General features: G+C 45.4%; 1 protein-coding gene across 1 annotated transcript in view; it reads left to right on the top strand.

The window, feature by feature from the left end:
- The window catches only part of LOC121934017 (tyrosine-protein phosphatase non-receptor type 9-like), a 71,035-nt gene that overhangs the window by 43,701 nt on the left and 4,887 nt on the right, over positions 1-22,447 (top strand). The window lies entirely within an intron of this gene.

Consider the following 22,447-nt stretch of genomic DNA (forward strand, 5'->3'; position numbering starts at 1 on the left):
GGAGTTTCCCCAAGTTTGTACGTCTCAAGAGTTTTCCTTGTGTTTCTTCCAGTTGACCGATTACATCAATGCCAGCTTCATGGGATGGCTACAAGCAGAGGAATGCTTACATTGGCACCCAAGGTAAGGATGCCCCCATGCTCCCTTTGTGCTTACCTTTGTAATACCTCTTGAGGCTCTTTAGAATTGGGAAATTGGTTGCTCAAGTCAAGTTTCCCCTGTTGCATCTTCAGGCAAATTGTTAAGGAATCAGTTGCTGCTTCAAGCACCAGATGGCAGCTCTGCTTCATTTTGGAAGCAGGGGCTTTTTTAGATACCAGCATACAGAAACCCTGCAGCCAGCATGGCCACAGGAGTATGCTAGGATCTGTAGTAACACATCCATATCTGGAAGTCTTTGGAAGTTGTAGTCCATGAATTTTGCAAACCATGGCTTTTGCTTCGTCAGGCTACAGGTCCAGCATTGTACTCACAGTCAGCTAGACCTGTGGTTCCCAACCTTTGGTCCTCCACTTTTGGACTTCAGCTCCCAAGAGCCAGGAATTATTGGAGCTGAAGTCCAAATCATCTGGGGACCAAAGGGTGGGAACCACCAGATGCAGATGCATCCATCAAATTTTCCCCAGTGTATGTTGTTGCTGGCCTTTTCTGATGCTTGACCCAAGCATCTTGTTATCCAGAGATGTACAGACTTTTTCACATGGCGGATCCATTGAAAGTGTTTTGGCTAATGGACACAGTCTTCTCTCTGTGGGCTGGACCATACTGTTTTGCAGAAGTCTTCTAAATCCATAGCCATGCCATAGTTCTGTTGGTAGTACTTTGCCTACAGAAGGCCCCGTTCAATCCAATAGCACCTCCAGCTGGGAAAGGAGAAGACCATAGTTTGACATCCTAGAGCAGTGTTTCCCAAATTTTGGTCCTCCAGAAGTCCTAGCTAACCTTGGCCAACAGTCAGGACCTCTGAGAGATGAAGTCCAAAACATCTGGCAGACCAAGGTTTGGGAACCACTGCCTTAGTGAATCCCTGTTAGTCATTATAAACCAAATGGTGAGAACATTGTATTTATTCTTTATTTTATTTGTATGGACCCATTTTTTACGTCTTCCCCTACTGGAAGTTCTCCCCTCCGGTGTGTTTGATGTCACAAAACACCAATTTGGGGGAGAACCCCAAGTAGATTTCTGGGTTTATTTATAGTGAACTTGATTGTGTGGTTCATTTTGGGACATTCTAAGGCAGGAAGGTAGGTCTAAATCTGCAAAGGTTGCCCAACTGCCCAGTGTAGACAACAGTGGCACTATGAGATGGTCCAATGGACCTGATGGTACAAGGCAAGCTTTCTTCTGTCTCCGAGGGTGAGTGTTTGCTTCTTTCCTTTTGTAATGGATGTCCCATCTCTTTTCAGGACCATTAGAAAACACATATAATGATTTCTGGCGCATGGTGTGTGGAACAGAATGTGCTGGTGATTGTCATGACCACAAGGTAAGGTCCATCTGTGACTAAGGGACCTATGCAGGTTCGGTCTTTGGCCCTCTGGTGCACTGGAGAGATGGGGATTCTCTCCAAAAATGCTTTTCCTCTTACTTTCTGTGACACATCAAAAGATTTGCTACGAAACTAAATCATGCTGAGGTCCATAAACTATGTCAAGTTTCGCCAGGGATTCTGGGAGCTGTAGTCCAGGAAGAAACATTTCTAGTAGATGTTCAGGTTGAGTCTTCCTTATCTCAAATGCTTAAGACCAGAAGTATTTCAGATTTTGTTACTTCCTCCTGATTTTTTACTTTTAGTTGTTTTTTTTAATATATTTTGGATCAATATGTCATTCTATTAAAAGCTTCTTTCAGAATATCAATTATGACAAAGATAGTCCTGCCATTAAATTTCAGAATTTCTCCACTTATGAATTCATTCTGTTTATTCATTATCTTTTATTTCTGTTAATGTTGATAATATTTTTTAATAATTTTTGTTCGGGAAACCAAGTCTGTGTTCGATGAACTCATCAGAAAGCAAAGGTGTCACTTCTCAGCACATGTTTGACAGTTTTGATTTTGGACCATTTGGGATTGGAATCTAGATAAGGAGAGTAAGTCTGTAACAGAATTATCACCAGTTCTACATTCACAGAGACAAAACCTTTTATTTTCCTAATAAACTTTGAAATAGTTTTGTGGGGCTTTTGGGCTGTGTGTCATGTTCGAAGTGCTTTATCCCTGATTTTTCCACCAGCATCTGCGGCTGGCGTTTTCAAAGAAAGAAACTTGAACCTATATCAGTGATGCCAGTGCCCAAACTGCAACCCAAAACCCACTTATTTATTGCAAAATGCCATGTCCCTCTGGCTTTCTAATAACAAACTGTGCTGGGGTGATGGCACATGTGCCCACAGAGAGGACTCTGAGTGCCACCTCTGGCAACATGCCATAGGTTCGCCACCACTGACCTACATCCTCTGAAGATGCCAGCCACAGATGCTGGTGAAACGTCAGGAATAAACTCTTCTAGAACATGGCCACGCAGCCAGAAAAACCCACATAATCTCTGGATGCCGTCCATGAAAGCCTCAACTTCACACTTTTAAATATTTTGTGTTGTGTTATTTAGGGTGTCTCATAATCTGAGATCTTGAATCAGCATTCACAACTTCGGGTAGGTAGGAAGTTGGGAAATAGTCAAATCCTCCATCATCCTCACTACGTCCTTTTGCCTTGCAGGCTCGAAGAAGGCGGCCGAAGGGAGTGTGGTCCGTATCGGCCATTGGAGAAGACTTTCCAGTCCTCTTATGGAATGCGACGGTCACCACTTGGGTGTGGAGAACCCTCAACCACTACAAAAACCATGCTGGAGATTTACAACTGTGAGGTATTGGGCGCAATTGCAAGGAGCCGCGGTCCGTTTGGCCAGTTTTTTGACGGGCGGAAACGAAAGCTGTGTTCTAATGCGTAGCCAACAAAAATTACCATTTGAACCAACGATGTGAAGGTTCCCCAAAATTAACATTTTAAAAAGAGAAAAAACATTGGGGGAGTATATTCCTCCTGTAAACCATGGCCTCCCCCCCCCAAAAAAAAAAAACTGGGTTGAAAAGGACTATGGAATATTTTCTTCCCGAAGATGATAATATCCCATAACACTGAACATGGCCACAACTCCATAATATATATAACATACTAAAGGTGTGATTATTTTCATAGTTGGAGTTTAAAAAGGAGAAAATGTGAATTCTCCTACTATATGTATGCATGAAACATTTGTGGCTTTTGGAATTAGAAGTTTACCTCAACGCTAAGGACTAGATAATGTATACAGATCATAATACTAACGCTAGATATAAGGAACATGAGTTTTAAAGTAGCTAGAGTCTGCCGAACTAACGCATAGGAAGATACCAAAAGAATCAGAAAGGCAGAAATCATAATGACGAGAACTCCAGATAGAAGGAAGTTACATTATATTTTTACTGTCTTTTAGATCTATTTACTCATTTGTAATATATTGTAGTTTCATTTGTGAGATGTCGTTATATGTTAAATGTCTTTGATGATGTTTTATGTTCATTGTCTTATCTAAAATCAATAATAATCATATAAGCCAATAAATTATACATACACAAAAGCCCCGTTTAAGACCAAGGCATTACTATATTACCCCAAGTATTTTCTAAAAGCTATTTGTCCTGAAAAAGTTTTCTATAGGAATATGGATACTGGGAGGAATGTTGTGGCCCATGGGGCTTGTTTTTATGTGGTCTCCCAGAGTCCCCCCCAAAATGCTTCTTCAGGAGCTGAATATTGCGGTCGTGAGCAGCCTTTTCAGCCTCTCTAGGGATGGTGGGTGAGCCCCTGGCGATCATTGATTGACAAACATGTTGCTCTCGCAGGCTATTGACAGAGATGCAGGGTTCGCCAAAAGCCATAACAACTCAATGATTCCTTGCTATCTTCCTCCAACTGACCCTTCCCTACTCCAGAGCCGCGAGAGGCGCTCTCTGGTGACCCCTTCCAGTTTACGTGGCTGGCCCGATCTAACGGCAGCTCCCATCCTCGGCAGCACGCTCATTGACTTTGCCTGGGGGCAGTCAAGCCGCAGCAAAGAGTAGCAGTCAGTCTCTGGGTCCGCGATACAAAGGCCATCCAGGCGTGACCACCCATCGTGGTGCATTGCGTTGCAGGGATCGTCTGGACGGTTCAGTCCACTTAGTCCCTACACCTTCCCTGGCCTGGGCCCCCCTCTGATTCAGTTGTGACTACCACTCCCATCATCCCCAGCCAACACTCCCATAGGCTCGTCACGCTTTGGATCGGAGCCTCTTTTTTGCATGCTCAGGGTTCCAAGGTCTCCGTTTTTGGGATGGGAAAGATTTACTTTGTTTTTTTTTTGACCAATCTCCAAGGCTTGCATTCCGGATACACCTGTGGTCCCGGACTCCTGTAAGGGGCAACAGCCTTCCTTCATATATGCAGAGCTTGCACTTAATTCTTTTTTTCAAACTAACGCTTGTTTAAGTACGCTGTAACTAACTTGGGAGCACACTTTACTCCTTTTGGGTGATGATTGATTATGCTCAATCTTTCATTCTTTACATAGCTATGGCGGGTAACTTCCTGTTAACTACTTGTTTCAAAATAAAGTCCCTCTCAGGGGCCCAGGGAAACATGATGGTAAAACGTGACTTCCACCATTCCTTTGACATTTGTGGGACTTTTGGAACTACACCCAACAACCCACCATCACACATTATGAAGTTTCTCCCTTATCCCGACTTCCAAAATATTCCCAAACTCCAAATTCCAACTCCGTGGCTCAAATAGTGCTTGCTTGTTGCTGGTTGGAGCTACATATCTTCATTTCGTACCCAAAATTATTTTTTAAAATTGCATATGAAATTATCTTCCCAGATGTTGTTATAAGGTACTCTATGAACCATCAATGATTGTTTTCCCCAATTAGCATCCTCAGTCGCCCCCAATGCCTACCTGTCTTGTCGGTTTTTAATAATTTTAACGGTTTTTTTATGTTGTGTTAGCCTGCCTCGATTCTTAATGGAAAGGCGGTTATTTCTTATTTTCTTATTAGAGTTTTGACTTGCGTTCCCTATCTCAAGATTTCTCCTTATGTTATATGCAATATTCCAAAATCTGAAGGGGGGAAAAATTCCCAATTACATCTGCTCCTCCAGCCCCAGTGGACCCTTGTTATACGCCGGGTTTTGGTTCAGGCTCCCCTGTGGATAACAAAATCCATGGATGCTCAAGTCCCATTAAATACTATGACATAGCAAAATGGTGTCCCTTATTAAAAATGGAAAATCAAGGTTTATTATTTGAAATTTATCATTTTTTGAACATTTTCAAACCCATGGATGCCTCGATCCGTGTATAAACAAAATCAGTGTATAGAAGGCCCGACTGCATTTCGGGAAACTGGCGACCTCAACCTTTTTTTTTGTCCTGATTCTTGGAAGCCACACAAACAGACCTGGGGCAGTCTCCTCCCGGTTGTCCATTGCTTGCCTCTGAATTAAAGGGACATTGACGGTGATGCTTTCCTCCTCCCTCCAGGTACTTTCCTGTGCCCTGGATATCTGCCTGTCGCAACTGCAGGACATGGGCCGCTGAACGTCTACCAGGACAGTGGGTACGGATGCGGTACCCACAGCGCGCCTTCAGCATCCCGACCCCGGAGCCAGTACTATTTCTTGCTACATGGCTTATCATTGAGCACGCTCAGAGGAAAACCTCCTTCCCGTCTCCCCGCCCTTGGGCCAGTCCGGAGACAGCTAATGGGCAGTCGCGGTTGGATTCCTCACCGATAGTCTCAACAAATTGCAGGGACCGGACTCCCTTGCCTTCCTCTTTGCCTGACTTTTCCCTCTGCCCATCCAGATGCGTCCGAGTCTTTTCGCTCCATCGTTGCGGGATAAGACCAAGGATCACAGGCAACTCGGCTCCATTTCCTTTTTTTCTACCCCTATTGGGGCCTTTCTCTTTTGCCGGGAGGACGGACAAGTCACAACTGGTAGCCATTTGACTACAGGTCCTTACACCCTTGACTGACACTGTGGCCTTATTTACAAAACAACCACACACACAAACCAATGTAGTGGACCTCTATGCCACCGAAGAGGCGTGTGACCTCCTTGTCAAAACGACGGAGACTTCTTTTCCCCCTGCTCTTCATTTGAGGCTGTCTTAGGACATCTTTCCACTTATCTACCCAAAGCCGGATGAAGAATCTAATCTAACTGCCCTCTCCGGTCTTCCGCGTTGCTCACATGGATGTGTAGCTGTGTGTGTGTGTTTTTCTCCTGCTTACGTACATAAATATGCTCCTCGTGTTGAGGCGTAGTCATTCTTCCCTTTTCTATATTTCGGGATAGACACACGTGGCTTGTAGCTGCCAGGGACTCACCTGGCGTGGCAAATGTCCAGTAATTCAGTGACCCTGGGTTGGAGCTCTCTCTTTTTCTTTTTTCCTTCTTTTCTCTTTTCCCATCTCTCCCACTGGTCCCGAAGTGGGGACGGTGTAGCCCATAAGCTGCATGCCCACCCCAGGGCTGTTTTAGTCCTCACAACCCCCCAAATTTTTGTCCCCTAAAACCGCTTAAAGTGGTGTAGGACGTCTTTGTATCTCTCTTTTTCTGGGTTATTTCAGGCCCTTTTGGTATAGGAAGTGCTTTGTAAGCCTGACTTCCAGGTTACTTTTTGTTGGTGGCAAAATGGCCTTTTGTACTTGCGCATAAAATGACCCACAGAAGGGGCCTAACTGTAGTAAAATTGTGGTCCCTTCTCCTTGGGGATAGAGTTTTTTCTCTCCAGGGATGTCACTGGGGTTTTGGCCCTACAAAATCCCTTTGGGGACCAAAGCAAGCCTCCTGATCTTTAACAGTTGCCCTGCCTCTTTGGCATGGTAGCCCACTTTGCTCAGAAAACATGCACCCCTTTTTTTATTTTATGTCAGGGAATGTATTTTCTAGGCCAAAAATGTTGAAACTCATGCTTCATTAACCTGACTTCAATTAAACTTCTAGAACTATGCAGTTTTGGATACCTTTCTTGCACCACGCAGAAACATGGTTTTTTACAACTATTCCATTCTTCATCCCAGAATTAAATTTATGGAGACTTCCCTCCCATAGTCTCTCACCCAACTGCTCATGCAGACTACTTAAAAGATGGTTTCCTGATGTTGCTTTTACTTCTTCCACCTTTTCCTTCCTTCCTTGCCTTTAAAAGCCAACAACTTTGATGCCTAGCGAAAAGGCCAGTTCAGATTAGCGCAGCTCTTTGGGTCTCTTCTCTCCTCTTGGGATACAAGATGGCAGACATTTTCTCATGCTTGGCCTTTGCCACTGGTTGGCTATTCCAAGTGCCGGGTACGAATACGGCCACCAGGGTGGTTGGAAAGAGAAGGGATATGGTTGTCCAATCTGGGTTTGCCGCCCTCCAATGGTTGCCCGGACTAGCTTTCTATCATCCCTCACTGCTGGAGCTGCAATCCAACGAGAGCTAAAGGGCCAAAGTCGTTAAGAAAGTGGGAAGCTGGGTATGTGTGGACACAACTTTATCCTTATTCATCCTTGGCTGTAGTTCCCAACCGTCGATTCCTCCATGTGTTTTGGACTCAGCTCCCCGACGCCTAGCCCGCTTGCTAATCGTCATGAATCCTCGGAGCTGGCCAAGTCCAAAACATTTGGGAGGCAAAAAACTTTGTGGACCGCGCTCTGCACTGCAGACCATTATGCAGTTTGATTACCGCTTTTGTCCTTTGCTCCATCCTATGGCGCGGGTTTGTTCGTTTAATTGGACACCATGGAGCGCTCTGAAAGTGGAAGCTCCACTTCCCACAAAATTGCAAAATCCCTGATTTCATAGCATTGAGCCCGGGCAGTTAAAAAGTGGTGTCAAACTGCATTAATTCTGCAGTGCGGATGCAGCCTTAGACATCCCTCTCCAAACTCAGTTGAAGCAGATAGATAGTACGTAATTGGGGATGGGACAGAGAGAGAGAAACTTAAGGAGCCCTTCCGCACTACACAATCTAGGGCACCATGACTCCATTTTAAATTTCATAGCCGCCTCCTATGGATCCATATAATTTTGTGGGTTTTGGGGGGTCTATTGAGTCCATGTTCTAGAAGAGAAACTTCAGGAATAATACTCTTCGGCCTTCACAAAATAAAAAAGCCCATCTGTATTTTTGTCTTCTTTCTTGCGCTTCCTTTCCCTTCTGTGCTTTTCCTCCCAACCTTTCTAGTCGCAGAAAAGAGGAGAGCGGCATCCAAACCAAACCTCAGTAAACTTTCTACTGGTAATAAGCTCTTTCGAATGTGTATATTCTTGTTTTGGGTTTTTTTATTCTTATTTTTTTTTCATTCCTTTAATTTTTTTTGTATTTAAATTAACTTGATTCAAAATCCGAATTGGAGATAACGTAATGTTTCAGTTCGCTCTTTGTATGGCGCCGGACGTTTTCGTTTTTGTATTTTACAGAAATAAATATACCTACAACTGACCACATCTGGCGTTTTTGTCATTTCCTGGGCGGCGGAGACAAGTGACACTTTGCTTTTCGATAGGTCCGTGTACATAAAACTTTGTTTCAGCACAAACATTCTTTAAAATATATATTAAGACTATAGAATATAAGACATTTAATATAGTTATTACCAAATACCATAACCTACCTTCAGGCAATGTGTATAAGCGTGCCTATGAAAAAATTATATGAGTTTGTATTAGACTAGGATCCCCTCTCCAAGGTTATATCTTGGCAAGGAAAGACTCGAGGTGGTTTTGTCCAGGTCCTCCTCTGAAACAGCCTGCCGCCACCTTTCATTCTTGGCGTTCTCCCATCCAAGTAATAAAGGGGTGGACTTTTCTTAGCTCCCAGGTCAAACAAGATTTTAGTGGTCTTTCGGATGTTTGCATATGTATACCTTCAAGTTGCCTTCCGTTTAGGTGAACTCTGAATTCATAAGGTTTTCTTAGGCAAGGATTACTCAGCGGTGGCTTTGATGGTTCTTCCTCTGAAATACTTCCAAGCGCCTTATTACATGAGGTTTTTGCACCTCAGATCCAAGAACTTGCGCCCCTTTACCCCAGAACGGCACAGGTCACGATGTGTTCAGCCCCCCCACTGAGCCCAGCTCACGGGTGCCGATTCGAATAGTTGAATCCCACTGAGTGTGGTAAACAATGTGCACTCGCTCCGCTTTGCTTGAATCACATCACGTGGTTGCTTGGATTCGGTTTCCCCCTCGATTCGGAAGGGCACCCAGGTGTGATAAAAACATTCACGTTACAATGTGAATTGCAAGCTGAACCAGAGTCACCCCGGATCTTGAGCTGCAAAAACCTCCATGTGAATTAAAACACCTAAAAGCATGAAGTGGTTTTTACACATCCTTGTAACGACAGCAACACATTCACTGGGAAACAAGCTGTGCCATCTTTTCTTGACTAAGCCCTGTACTATGCTATGTACAGAATCACTGGAAATCCAAAACAACAAAGAGAAACAATGCCTCATCTTATACTGAGTATTATATCAAGGATAGTTTCATAGCCACCTCCCATTCTTAATCTCTTCTGGTTTCCTGATCATGTTTGCATCCCAGTTATGGGGAAACTCTTTTTACTATTGCGTTTTCTTCATTGTCTAGGCTGGACTTGCAAAGGTTCTGGGCAGTCATTATTTGGTTTCTTGATGTTCGGAACATTAAGCATCTCACTAGTATCAGGTTTTCTTGCTGTCCAACGTAAGCCTGCCTTGCCCTTTCCTCCAGTATTATCCAAATTCGGTGATGTTTTCCGCTAGCTTATGGGGTCGTCTGCATATCTTAAGATGGTTGCTATTCTTCTTTCATTTTCCACTCCTTGCCTTCTGTTTTCCAGCCGCTTTCCTTGCCACTACGTTCTGCATATAGGTTAAATCTTAATTTTTTCTTATTCCTTTCAATTGTTTTATGTATCTATTCCAGTATGTTTTTGCTTTGGTGATAAAAGCACCTAAGTGATGAAACCAGCCTTCTTGCTGTGAGCATTTCCCGCAAGACGCTCCTTTGGGCCTTGATGCACCTTGGCCAACTTTTGCTTTGATTCTATTGAAATACAATGATTGTTATGCAACCAAAAAAAAAGGGGGGGAGGGCGATAGAGAAAGGGGGTGTGGCCTCCCTCCAGCCCTCCCCTTCCATGACCACCACTCCCCCCCTGGCCATCCCCCTTCGCGGGGCGTGTCTCTTTCCCCCCCATTCCGAAATTCCTGACCCCCCCTGGGCTTTTGACAGGTATGGTAAGTGACACAGACTGGCTTTCTTTCCCATTGATTCTCATGAAGGGGTTTCCTTCCTTTCCTTCCTCATTCCTTTTAAGTAGGCATTGTTAAAACTATGTGGGGGGGTGAGGGTTTATAGATTTCCGACCGCGAGGCGACGGAGCTAATCCAATTTTAGGGGAAGGAGGTGTGGATGGAAGCCATAGGTAACAACAACAACAACCCAATTATAATGAATTAATTAACTAATACTGATCTAATTCATTCATTAATTAGGAGTGGGGTTGGGGCAGGTTTGGATGGTCTGCAAGGGGAGGAGGGCAGGAATCTTGTTTAAGAGGAAGAGGGGAGGATGGTTTAAAATTACTCCCCCCACAATGGATTGATTTGGGGGAGTCCGGGCCCGATGGAGGGAACGGACCAGGACAAGGAGGGGGAGGAAGGGAAGGCGGAACAGCTCCCTTCCTTCTCCTCTCATCCTCCTCTTTTCTCTTTCTATCTTCCTTTTTACACCTCCCTCCTCTAAACTGGAATCGTATATATATATATATGGTGGACTTTGGTTAAATCCTATTGGACAAATATTCATGCGGGACTAGGGAGTCCTAGGAGTGTCCGAACGAAAAGTCGACATGAGTCCACGATTTTGGATGGCGGCCAGCTAAAAAGGGCCAATTTGCGATTATATGCTGCATCAATAGAAGTGTAGTGTCAGAGTTGATTGAGATTTACTGATGCAGAATGTGTTGGACTGGGCTGGCCCTGGGGGGTCTCTTCCCTCTCTATGCTCTAGATGGGCGGAAAGTAATCTGCCACTGTCTTCTGCTCTGGTCAGGGCCCACCTGGAATATGTGTCCATTTTGGCACCACAATCAAAAACGACATGAGAAAACTGGAGCCCATGGTCCAAAGGAGGGCAACCAATGGTGAAGGGTTGGAAACCATGAAGCCTATGAGGAACGCCTTAGGGGAGCTGGGATGTTTAGCCTGGAGGAAGAGAAGGTTAAGAGGTGGATCTGATAATCCCTGTTTAAATACTTGAAGGGATGTCATATTGAGGCAGGAAGCAAGCTTGTTTCTGCTACTCCAGAGTAACCGGGACAACAATGGAGCAATGGATGCAATGGACCCAGGAAAAGAGATTCACCTCAACATTAGGAGGAACTCCTTTGTGTTATAATCTTATTTATGTGTGTGTGTGCGTGTGTATAAAATATCATTTTCAATATATATCTATCTATATATATATGTTTCAAAAAAACCGGTGTACTCTTAAAAAAAGCAAATATAAACACCATACACAATGTAAACTAATTACTGATATATGGATATGGATTAGCCCTCTTTAACTAGTGAAGGATGTCATTTGAGGAGGGAGCAAGCTTGTTTTCGTGTCCCGAGACTAATTGGGAGCAATGGTTCAAACTAAAGGGGGGGAAAAGTTCTACCTCAACATTAGGAAGAAACGTCCTTTACGTAAGAGATGGTTGATAGTGGAAGAAGATGCTTCTTCCAAAGTGTAGTGGAGTCTTCCTTCCTTTGAAGCGTCTTTAAACAGAGCTGGATGCCATCTGTCAAGGATGCTTGATTGGAGATTTCCTGCATGGCAAAATGGGGCTGGACTGGCGGCCCTTCGGGTCTATAATATAATATGTGAGCTTTTCAAACTGAAATGTAAAAATCATTACGCGAACTATATATTTGTTAATATGATCAATACAGCCACCGAAAGAGATAGAAAAGAGTTGCGGTCGGACTTTTAAGTGGCAACGGGTTACAGTTGGTACCCCGGGATACGAAAGCACCGCCTTACGAAATTCCGGGGTTACGAAAAAAATCAATAGGAAACAAACTGTTCCGGGTGGTTCGAAGGTTTATTTCGGGTTACGAAAAAATTTTTTGGTGGCTTTTCGGCGCTATTTCGCACGAAAATCGCGGCTTTTCCCCCATTAGCGCTCTGGCTTTTTCGCTTACGACGGATTCCGGGTACGAACGCTGCGGCGGAACGAATTATTTTCGTAACCCGGGGTACCACTGTATATACACACACTGGTTATGAAACGACCGGGAAACGCAAATTGTCTCAAATGTTGTATATTTAAAACTATGTTTATGTATATTTAGAAACGTGCCATATTGGAGATTGTTATCTAAGGTTTCAAAAAAATTGAATGTATTTATTTTAAAATTATTCCCACGCTGCGGATGCTTGCGCATCTGGCGATTCCTAAATCTGTGGATACTGAGTGGTCTGCATATCTTAGGTTTCTGATCGAAATGCACAGTATACTTGTTGCAAGCTTTCGTTTATTGTTTCTGCCCGACTCAATTCCATCTGAACTTAAGGGCCGAAGAAACAACAAAATGCCAGTCACCTTACAACATCCCAGTTTCTTCCCCCGTTTGCGTCTGCTAATAGTATCGGACATGACTTTAAGTCGCCACCCACAACAACCGTAAACGGGCCACCAAAAAAACACCCCAAATTTCTGCCTGCGGTTGTGAACGCTGGACGAAGAGAAGGAAAGTTAACAGGAGAAAAGAAAAGGGTAGAATTCAAAGTATAGCTGTTAGTCTGTAGACTCAGTCATGGAGAGATCTCACATATTACAGAATCCTTAGGAGTTGGAAAGAGACACCAAGACAGGCCATCCAGCCCAACCCATTCTGCCATTGCAGGAACTTCTCCATCCATCTTGAACGCCTTTGTTTCCTACCATCTCATGGAAATGGGCGTGCCTGTGACTTATTTCATACACAAAGGATTTGCAATTTGTCTTGGCATCCTCACATACCATAGGCTTCTATAGGCTCCCACTGCACCAATGCATTGATGGAATTCGGAAGTAGACCGAAGTCTATGGAAAATCTCATGCTGCCAATTTCTTTCTTCCAGGAGTTCTCAAAGGTGCTGCAACATCTATTCCATTTATATGAGTGCTTTTGGCTTTTGCCTGGCTTTCCCCCTTTGTGCTGCCTTTGTCCTCTTTGGCACCAAAACACCACAATGCTCCAGCCTGGTCCCTGCTAACAGCCCTGGGGCTCAGTGCTAGGGAATCAGGATTTTGTAGTTTGGTGAGGACATTTTGGAGTCCTTCTCTGCTTCCCAAACCCACTGCAGGGTGGTTGCCGGAATGACCGATCCACGTGAGACCCTCTTTAACGCCGCCCGTGGCTCAAGAGGGCTGGGGACTCCTGGGAGTTGTAGTTTGTTTGTTGGACTCCTCCTAGGAACGTCTATGCAAATCTGCCACCGTGGCTGGAAATTTCAACGGTTGCAAGCGCTTTGCGCCTCGGAGTAAAGCCAAGGCTCCATTGATGACTCCACAGGCCGCCTTGCCTTTTAGTTTGGCATTTTTAAAAAGCGATTGGGAGGTTTCTATATAGAGGGGAAAAGGGACAAGACTTGCTATTTGAAGAGTTCCTTTCTGAACATCTCTGAATGAAATCATTAAACAATGCACCTTTCGCTTGTTTAAATTTGATTTCTTTGCCAAACTCCATCTCTCTATTTGACTTTAAGTTCCTTATTCTGGGTCAATATCCTGCAGATATTCCATGCATCTTTCAAGTGTGTATTTTCTATGAGAGTGGGGAAAGTAGTCTGCTTTCGGGTTGCATTTTGAAACCTGTTGGGCACTCTTTATTTATTTTGCCATTAGTTTTTGATTATTCTCCCGAAACTTCCGGGAATCAAAGGCGGACCCGGGAAGTGGGGGATAGAGGGGATAGATGCATGCACTCCTGGTAACATGCACGCTTGCAAAGCCATCTTTGGGGGGGGGGAATATAATTAGCATAATTGAGGTTTTGGGTTCATTTTAACTATAAATTAAAAGCCTTAAGTCCCTGGTTAAATCTCTTATGCAGCGTGTGCCGCCGTTCTGGGGATGATTGCCTTTCCCATGCTTCGTTGCAATAGGAAGTTGCATGCATTGCCTTTTCCCTTTTGCAAAACCGATGTACACATTCCACAAAAGCACTCCCCGGGAAAGGGCGGTGCGCTGTTTGCCTTGCCTACGCGGGCGGGGCTTCGTGTGGGCTGGCGGTGGGGGAGCTCCGCTTTAGAGTTCTTCCTCTCCTTTAGCTCCGCCCATTAGCAATTGAGCGGACCCCCCTTTGGACCACGAGGTGGTTCCACTCCCTTAGCGTTCGACCCAATAGGCGAGGGGGAGGGCCATTTCTCCCCGCCTCTTTTGTTTTCTCCTTTTCCCCTCACAACCCTCCTTTCGCGTCCCCTTCCTGGGAGCGGGCGTCCAATAGGAGCGAGGAGGTGAAGGGAGGCTGATTGGTGGAGCGTTTGATCGATGTGGGAGCGTCCCAATAGAGCGAGCGGGTAGGCCTCTCGGGGGCATTGGAGGGGGCGGGATTTGCCAGGGAACAGAGAAGCGGGCAGCGCTCGCGGTGTGCAGCGGCGGCTGTGGCCGTCTTGAGGCGTTCTTTTCAGAGCCATGCCCGGCTTGCTTGGTCTTTGGGCCTCCTTCCGCTTTCCCTCAGGACTAGGCCGCGGGCCTCGAAGAGAGGGAAAGGGAGTTTTCCCCCTTCCTCCAGCAGCTGAGGAGGGAAAGCCCCGACCATGCGGAGGAGGAGGAAGCGGAGCCAGCAAGGACGGCGCTCAGGTGAGTGAGAGGGCGAATGAGAGCGAAGGAGGCGGTTGTTGGTGAGGGTGGTCGTTCGAGGGCGCCTGCGGGGAAAGGGGGGCGGGGCCTGAGTCGAGGATCGTTCTCTCTTTACTCAGCGGGAAAAAAACAACAAGGCAGCCCCCCCCCGCCCAGAAGGGCTTACGGAGCTTCCGCGGCTCCTTCCGGTCTGCCAATCCTGGGCCTTCCACTCCATTTAACTGGCTCGTTGTTGCTCTCTCTCCAAGCCCCGCCTACTCCTTCCCGCCCTCCCCTCGCGCCTGTTCTATCCCTCCCTCTCTCTTTGGCCGCATTCGCTTGAGCTTTACGGGCAACGCTTAGCTCCGCCCCCTTTCCTCCTCTCCTGGCCTTGGAGACGGGGGCGGAGCGGGTGGGCGGGCCTGCAGTGGCCACGCCCCTCCGTGACGGACGAAGGTGGGCGTGGTTGTGTCTTGATTTCGGCCCCTTCTCTCCTTGGTTGAGGCGGGCAGGCTGGCTCTGCCCCCTTACCATTGACGGGCAGGGGGCGTGTTTATGCTTGTCTGCCCCTTCTCGTTGGTTGGATGCGGTGGTCCTGGGCCTCGCCCCTTCTCCATTTGCCGAGGTCGAGAGGGCGGGCCGACTCCTGGCCCCGCCCCCTCTGTGACTGGACGAATGGACGATTGTGTGGGCGTGGCTCCACTTGGTGGCGCCCTCTCTCTCTTTGGCAGTAGAGACGCAGGAGGCTACGCCCGCGGTCCCCCTCCCTTTTGTGCGACGAGGAGAACAGAGCGGGTGGGCGTGGCTGCCTTTGTCTCCGCCCCTTTTTCCCGCTGTGGCGATGGATTGGCGTGAGGAGGGCGGTGCTATCCCTGGCTCCGCCCCTTTTCTTCTCTCGACGGGTTGGGGTGTGGTTTGTGGTTATTATTTTGGGGGGGGCTCCGCCCCTTTCCTCATCCTAGCTATGGAGATGGAGGGGAAGAAGCGGTGGGCGTGGTTAACCTAGCTCTGCCCCTTTTCTATTGGCTTGTAAAATAAGAGTGGGCGGTGGGAGGAGAGGGGCGAGGCTATGTCTGCCCGCCCTTCTCCCAATTGCTGAGGGAGGGCTAGTGAGGGCTAGAATAGAGATAGGCGGAGCTATATTAGCTCCGCCCCTTCTCATTTCCTTTGGTCATGAAGAGGTAGCTGGTCTCTGATTGGCTCCGCCCTTCTCCCTCTGCCTTGGAGGGGCGGGGGGCACCTGCTTGGCTCCACCTCCCTTTCCCTTATTTGGCCTTGGAAAATTAGGGCAAAACAGGTGGGGTGTCCTGGCTCCGCCCCTTCATGCTTTGGAGATTAGGGAAAGGTGATTGTGGCGGTGCGCCTATTGCTCCGTCCCTTCCTCGCCTTGGAGCCGCGTGAGATTGAGTGTGCGGGACTCCTGATAGCTCCGCCCATCTGTGTCAGGTGGGAGGGAAGCGGAAGTAGGCGTGGCTGTGCCACTTGTCTCCACCCTCTTCCTTCCCCCAATGTTCTTCCTGGAGTTGCAGCCTCAGCTGGTCCTCCATCCCTTGCTGCTTTTTTACAGACGCTGTTAAATTCGTGACTCCATTTTTATCGATTACTGCTTCCTTTGCAGCTACAGAGTGGAGCTCAAGCTGCAGTGAGGTTGGGGTTGGTTATTTTTGCACATGGCATTTGCCACCACTTTGCCATCGACAATAAACCCATTGGGTGACATCTACGCAGGTGTAACACTCTCTCAGCCTCAGCAGACCCTGTCTGTATGAAGGACTCTGGGATAGATTTGCCATGAACGTCAGAGGAAAATGTCTCACAAAACTACAGTTCCCAGAATCCCTAGCAGTGCGCCGGGGAAGTTAAAGCCGTCTCAGACTGGTTATTTATGCAGTCGTTTGGCTTGAGAGAGATCCCCTCAGTGACAATGTGCCAAAACACAGTGGCGAAATAGCCCAGTTTGAGACCTGCCTTACCTTCCCTGGCTCAATTCTAGGGTAATTCGGGGGAAACTGTCGTTTGTGCGATGTTTAGCCTTCTCTGTCAGAGAGCGCTCTGGGGCCACAATGGATTTCAATTTCTCAGGGATTAATAGCATTGAGCCAGGCGTCAGTTAACCCCAGCGAATGTGGAGGGACCACTGTTAGTTTGCTTGTTAAAAGGGTAAAAATAACCCTTTTAAAAAAAAGATAAAACTTGTTTAAACGTTTAAAACACTTTAAAACAATACAAACATTTACAAAGTAGGAAGTGTAATTATTTGTGTTGTTCTGCCTTCGAGTCGTTTTGAGGTTTTGCCATTTGCCATCGCAGAGGCCGAGAGAGTTTGACTTGTCCAAAGGTCATCCAATGGTTTTATGCGGCTGCGCCAGGATTTGAACCCGGGTCTCCAGCGTCACCACAAACTGTCTGTCCTCATAATTTATTATGAACCCCCAAAAATCACTGAAGAGTAAACGTTTTAAAACCTCTCTGCCGGGTCTCTAACAATTATTTAAGTCTCCATTTCACTTTCATGGATACAACATTTGTTTGTTTGCTTGTTTGTTTGACATCTTCCTTTTTCCTCGCATGGGATTCAAATGTGGTGCGCAACCGTTTAAAAAAATACAGGGACCTCCTTAAAAGAAAAGCACTTCCAATGCCGAAATTAAGCCGCCACCGACCAGAAAAATTTACACACAATGAACTACACACACACACACAAACCCCAAGCAAAACCCAGGTTCCAATGTAGGTTAGAAGGAGTTTTCTTAAAAATAGGTTTAAAACCTAACAAAATAGCAACACAATGTCCCTTTACCAAGCTTGCATCTGCTACAGCATCTTAGAAAAAACTCCTTCTTAAAATGGTTTATTCCTGAAAAGCAATATATGAATCTAAAAGCATATTTAGGATTGCAGGCTTTGGGAGTTGGTCCAGACTCGAGCATTGTTAGAAAACCTTTTGTGTAGCCGTTCCACTAACAAATCAAAGTGGGATACTCTGTCCCTTCCAAATTCCCACTGTTTAACCACTATAATTGCCTTTATCGCACTTCGAATGGCTTCACAAACCAAGTCCTACAACGAGCGCTACAACTCAGCTTGACGTTTATTTTTTGATGAAACGCAAAAAGGGCTTTGATTAACGTATAAACTTACCGACGATGCTCTTCTTTTAAGACGCTTTTGTGAAACATTATTGCGTTACAATGCTTCAAAAGAGCGGCTCGCCATTTCCTAAGGAACACGCAATAAAAGCTATCGCTTCTGTGGATGATGATGCTGCTGCGTCCTGATTAGTTAACAGTTCTCTTGATCTGTGAACATAGCTCTGGAACAGTTTTTGCCGCTTGGTAGTTATTACTGACTCCACAAGTAGTCAGTGCTGAATCTACACTGGAGGAATATGTATCGACCCGGCTTAACTGCCATGGCTCAATTGCTGTGGACAATTTGGTTTGTAGAATCATAGAGTTTGCAGAGACCACAAGGGCCATCCGGACCAACTCCCGCCATGCGGAAAATCCAGCTCAAAGCAATCCTGACAGATGGCATCCAGCCTCCGTTTGAAAGACTGTCGCTGTGGAGACATTTTTAACTTCCTGTCGAGAGATCCCTGGTGTCCCAACCAACTACACATCCAGGAATCCATGCGTTGAGCCCATGGCAGTTAAAGCGAGTGTTGGAAATGTATCACCATTATTACATAAGTGTGCAACTCGTCCTCCAGATTTTCGGCTTTGATTATTCATGGATACATACCTCTAGGAATCAGCTAGGTTCCTCCAGCGCCCCAACTTCTGTGGCCAACTTTAACCAAAGTCGCACTGAAAGACCTAGAGAGTCCTGAGAGAAAACACTCCACTAGGCCTTTGTTAGCTCTCCAGTGCTGTTCTATGGTAGTGTCTGACAGATGTTGACCACAGAGTTGCAACTGGAGGACCTAGAGATTCCTAGAGAGGTGTCCTCCGGGTTTTAAAAAACATTGACGGGGGTCTGTGCACGTGTACCGTTACTTCCCATGTCAGCCTAGAGATGAGGTTGTATCATTAACTGGAATCTCAGTGCTTTCTTTGTTGATTGATCATTTTTTAAAATCATATCCCATGCTCTACATACGCTCTCTGGGCACACTTACAGCTACAGCAGTTTGGGAAACGTACCTTGTTGCTCTAGGATTCCGTGACAGAAGAGTCAAGCACATAAAAGCCTTGCTTGGATTTATGCCTCAAAATACCCGAAAACGTTGTAACGCAGGTTTTCCCCTTTTAAACCCCCTGGGACTCAATGAAGTCATTCAGTCACTTGTCATGCCTTGGTGGTATTTGGACCAGCAAACATCTCAGGGCGATTTCCAAAAAGCAAAGGGCTCTCCCTTAAGCATACGCATAATCTCCCATGAATGAGGCCCTCTTTATTTAAGGTCATTTGCCAAGTACAGTCACCAAGAGATTGTCACTGGACCTGGGCATCCAGCATACTGAGCCTGGGTATGCATCCTCCCTGCGTATATGTTCTGTCCTTTCATTATTCTGAGTCCTTATTTCTCTAAGTTGTCTTCACAATGGGCGATTACATATTCGCGCAATGACATTTTTAAAACCTAGTTTCGTGAGGGAATGGTTTGTGACGTGTCTTGTAGAGCATTCCGTCTTGGAAAAAGAATGCTATGTTGAACCTGGCACATGGACAGGGTTTCTGAATCGTTTTCTGTCTTGCTTACTGCTTCTTGAGTTAATCCAGCTCTTGGGACCTTTTAGAAGTGATCAAGCCAGAGCAGAAAAGACAAAAGCCCAGCTCCAGGATCTGTGTTACTTTCCCTCTGAGAGACTGGAGTTTATTTGAGAGCTTCTGGTTCATTAGAATCCTACGTGGGAAAGACCACTAGGGCCCACAGTCCCAATCCCCTTCTGCCATGCAGGAACTCTCACTCAAGCTCCCCAACTGATGGCATCCAGCTTCGTTTAAAGACCTCTAAGGAAGGAGACCTCACTCCAATTCGAGGGAGTGTGTTCCACTGTCGACAGCTCTTTCTGTCAAGACGTTCCTCCTACTGTTGATGGTGGAATCTCTTTTCCTGCAGTTTGCATCTATTGCTCGGGTCTGTTCTCTGAGCAGCAGAAAACAAGCTTGCTCCTCTCAGTATGACTCCCCTTCAACTATTTACAACAGGGCTATCATATCACTCTTAACTTCTCTTTTCTAGGCTAAACATCCCACAGCTCCTAAAGGCGTATTCATCAAGGGCAGGTTCCCAGGACCCTCACCATTTTTAGTTGCTCTCCTTTGGACATGCTCCAGTTTCTGAATGTCCTTTTTGACTTGTGGCCCCAGACTTGCCCACAATCTTTCCATGTGGGGCGACCAAGAGCAGAATTACAGTGGCACTATTACTTCCCTTGATCTAAGACACATACTTCATTGCTGCAGCCTCAAATCGCATTGGATTGTTAGCTTGCGCATTGCACTTATGACTCTGTTCAACTTGTGGTCCCTTGGACTCCTAGATCCCTATCACATGTATTATCTCATTCAGCCAGCGTGTCCCCCGTCCTATATCTTCTGCATTTCATTTTTAGCTCTAAGTACAATACCTTGCATTTCTTTCTGTTTCAAATTCATTTGTTAGCTTTGGGCACCGCTTTCTGTCTATTCAAGGTCATTTTGAATTTGACTCCAGGCATTTTGAATTTCATAAACACTGCAGAAATAATCCAGTTTGATGCCACTTTAACTGCTCTGGCTCCGTGCTGCTAGGGACAATCCTGAGAATTGTAGTTTATTGTGGAACCTTTTTCTGGAAGAGAAGGCTATATGTCTCTTCAAAACTACAGCCCCCGAATTCCCTCGCATTTAGCCAGGCAGTTAAAGCCAAACTGGATTATCTGTAGTGTGTTTGGAACTTCTGTGTCTTTTCAACTGAAACAGTCTGGATTCTCTGGAAGATGTATAATGTCCCTTCTTGTCTTGTTAAATCCATGTCATGTATGCTGATTTGTAGTTACTACTTGATATAGTGACACCCTGAATGCTAATTTCAGATAATAAATTACTCATACTGTATTTCTCTTTCTATTCTAAGCTTAGTGTGACGTTGTATCGACCAGTGGTATTGGCTGCACCTTTTCCCTTCGCATTTTCTGTCCTTTTCTCAGTGCAAGATTCCAGCGTGCTTGCAGTTTGCGTAATTCTTCCTGGGAATTACCTTAGTTCTGATTTTTGTGCTTTTGTCTATTACAGTAATTTTTGCAAATCTTTACATTGTTTTACCAGCATCTTTCGAATTCGTCTGTTGATGCGGTATGCTTCCCTTGGGGATTCTCTATGTCGATGCATTTTCAGGGAAAACAGATTGCTCGCCTTCAGTCAGCCTAAACTTCACATTGCTTCTGCTTCGGTGTAAGTCTTCTTCAGGGTAATATTGGAAGAGAAGGAACTTGCACGTAGAGCACACGTTAGCCCTGCCCACATAGAGGAGATTTGGTTTGCTCCATGCTATATGCTTCTTCCGTTTAGTTTTCCGCATTTCATTTAGTCATCAGATCCGTGGTTTTTTAAGTTTTACATTGGGGGGAATTAGCATCCTGGAAGTGAAGTGCTTCATGTGCTCAGACATCAGTATTTCTATTTAACAAATTCTTCAAGGCAGCAGCAGCCAGAGGCGAGTTGTCGATCAACCCAAATCTATGCGAGCAGAGAAATTTATTAGTTTTTGTTTAATTCAATTTATAACCATCTTTTTGAACCACAATGGGACTCAAGGTGCCATGTAAAACAACACAAACCTTTATTAGAACGATGTAGTAGTCATTGCAAACATCTGTGAAAATTACCCAAATCTTTCCTTCTAGACAGGATGGAAATAAAGTTTTTGTGTCAACCTCTGGGATAATAAAAAAAAAAAAACCAAAAACAAAAAAAAAACAACACAAAAAAATAAAAAAAAAAAAAAAAAACAAAAAACACAAAAAAAAATTAGTCCCCCATCCACCCTCTCTCCATCTGAATTACCGTATCCATGGTTGTTGCAGTTCTTTCTAAACCTGCAGTGGCCAACCCGTTGCCACCTTTTATATATCCTTGGCTCCAGAATTGTGCATGGTTTGCAGCCCCGCTCAGCTATGGAAAATCCCAGGGTGACCAGAGTTTGAAATCCCATTTGGCCATTGCAAACCATTAAGTGATTTTAGAGTTTAAATCCCCACTTGGCCATTGAACTTCATGATCGTGGACCCAGGGTTTGACTCCCCACTTAGCCATGGAAGGCCAATTGACATGACCAGGGGTTTGAATCCCCATTTTGCCATTGAAACCCATTGGATGACTCCATACATGTGGACAAGTTCAGGATCCGAATCACAGGAAGCCCCCACCCCAACAAAGTAGAATATTTAAGTCTTACTTTCCAAGATTTTTCCCACTGTGACAAGCCCAAAGCTTTTTTACAGTCTACTGCCCATTTTATCATATTATCTTTTATGATTTCCTTTTCCAACCAGTATTCTAACAATTTCTTATATATAGCTGATAAAGCACCCGACTTTTTCCCCTTTAACATAATTTTCTCTAATTCCGTTAT

The sequence above is a fragment of the Sceloporus undulatus genome, chromosome 6, assembly GCF_019175285.1.
Source record: "Sceloporus undulatus isolate JIND9_A2432 ecotype Alabama chromosome 6, SceUnd_v1.1, whole genome shotgun sequence".
Lineage (NCBI taxonomy): Eukaryota > Metazoa > Chordata > Lepidosauria > Squamata > Phrynosomatidae > Sceloporus > Sceloporus undulatus.